Genomic DNA, 2,586 nt, shown 5'->3' with positions numbered 1-2,586 from the left:
ATATATTAGGCCTCAGAAACAGAAATATGAAATTAAAATTTAAATCCGACCTGTAGTTTAGAAAAAAAATACTGATGCCGCATGGCATCGCTAGCCCTCTACCGTGTCAATAAAAACATGTTGTTATTTGTCAGCATTTATTGAACATGAAAGTTATAATCACATTTGGCAAAAAGTCCTGCAACATTGTAATCTAGATTGGCTTTTACACTGTTCCAAAGCACATTCTACGTACATCCTCAGCACATGGTACCAAATAATGACCAACACCATCATAGCGAAAATCATCAGCAACTCGGATACCAGTCTGAGATTGTCGCAACCCTTGAGGACAGACTGTTTATTAAGAAGTCTGCATACGTCTGTATACTAATAACCAGCAAGTGATAAAAACTGTCATCACAACGTAGCTTCTTGATGTTCCCAATTCTACTATATTGGCTAGAAAATCAGTGGCTCGGCGTATAGGAAGAGTCGGTTTATGGTTCTATCTGAAGTTCTCTATGGAATGGAAACCGGGATCACGATGTCTTAGATGTAAACAGCATCACCCTACCACACCAGATATCTTAATAACAACCAGTGATGTTACTAATGAAGTAACAACCAACTAAGTGGGTTGGACCTTGATAGACAGTATATGGGCAAGAGGTTCAACATAGCCACTAAAACTCAAAATCCTTACTTTTTTGACAGTAATTGTATTCGAGATTTTTAAAAAGCCCGATAAGATTCTAAAATCATGATGAAAACGCTAACAAATAGGGGAAAATAAAACATAGAACATGTAACACATATCAAGTGATAAGACCACATAAGCGGCTAATGGTGCCGTACGGCATCGGAGAATTTTCTCATGCCATATACAAAATCTGAAATCAAAATTTAATAGTCTATGTATATCATTGCATTAATTATACATCCCACGTCCTGATAAAATACATTACATAAATATTTTACCAGAAAACCAACGATTTCTGACCAGTTTACTTAGAATGAACACCAAAAATTTGTATTTTTTTCTATACCCAATATTTGGGTACCTGAAACCAGCAGGAACAATTCAAGTTGCTTAAAACATGTAATTAAATTGATAACTGGTATCCTAGAGTATATAATTAATCACAAAACTCCTTAATTTTCTGCTTATTGTATCTTTAGAGAGCGAAATACTAAGCACAGGAAAAGCGATGCCGTATGGCACCGCTAGCCGTTAATGGGTTAAAGATGTCAAGGCGCAATATAATTATTTCCAACATCAAATTCGAAGTGTGATCAACAGAACATATTGATAACTAAAAACAATAACTACTACTTATTAAGACCCACTAACTTAAGATCCTTAACATGCCAAGTACCAAGATCCTTACCCGCTAAATCCTGTAAAACGTATACCAGAGGTGACTTTTTCCCAATAATCCTAGCCTTTATAAATTTAGGAGCCAGTTTCTTTGTGAATTGCTTGCCCTTGTCACTCAAGAAATAGGCGCGCTTCATAACAATATCACCCACAGAAAATTCCACAGGTTGACGTCTAAGATTGTAGTGCGAAGTACTTCTTTCATGAGCATACCACAGTTTCTTTTGCACGTCATCAAAAATAGCGGAAAGGCAACCCAAGTTTTCGGCGTAGATATCGCGTGGTAGGAACAACACCTCGTGTCCGATATCGTTGTCCGTATAATGTGTCCCACAAGGTACCAACTCGCGACCATACACTAGAAATGATGGTGCATACTTTGTGACTTCGTTGACGGCGCTATTTATGGCAAATTGAACCCTGGGAATAAATAAGTCCCAGGACCTATGGTCATCCTCAACAAAGGTGGAAATGCAAGTAATGATCGTACGATTGTAACGTTCCACCAAATTGACCTGTGGACTATATTTCGGTGTAAAAAAAACGTTAGGAACATTATAAAATTTGAAAAAATTATCCATAACTTTCCCGGAAAATTGTGGTCCATTGTCCATTAGGACCGTTTGTGGTACTCCGTGCACTAGAAAAACAGAATCCTCTAAGATTCGTACAATCACCTCCGCAGTGGCCTGTTTAAGTGGAAAAATCAAACAATACTTCGAAAAACAACACGTGACAACTAAAATGTAGTTATTTCTCTTCCTCGTAGTTGGCAACGGGCCCATCAAATCAATAGAGATCATCTGGAATGGTCGTGAACACTGCTTTGGCCTACCCATCACCCCTAAAGTTTGGTGGTTCTGAGCCTTATATGCCAGACATTTGTCGCACGAACCAACAAACTGAACAACGTCCTGATACATCCGGGGCCAATAGTAACGTAAACAAAGTCTACGGTAAGTTTTAAAAATGCCCATGTGCCCTGCTGAAGGTTCGGAATGATTATCGGAAATGGTTGATTGACGTAACTCCATAGGAACAACCAACTTCCATGAAAATTCCGACGTAAGATCATGCTTATTTTTAGACAAACGGTATAAAGAATTGTCCTTAGTCATGAAATTTGGAAAATCAACCGGGTTATGAACGCAACCGTTAAAAATGTTAGTGTACCAAGTATCTCTGGAGGTCAGATGAGAATTTGAAGTACTAATAGCACCAACAGA

This window comes from Cydia splendana, unplaced genomic scaffold (assembly GCF_910591565.1).
Source record: "Cydia splendana unplaced genomic scaffold, ilCydSple1.2 scaffold_110_ctg1, whole genome shotgun sequence".
Classification (NCBI taxonomy): Eukaryota; Metazoa; Arthropoda; class Insecta; order Lepidoptera; family Tortricidae; genus Cydia; species Cydia splendana.
The sequence above is the reverse complement of the archived record's forward strand: the minus strand, read 5'-3'. Positions refer to the sequence as shown.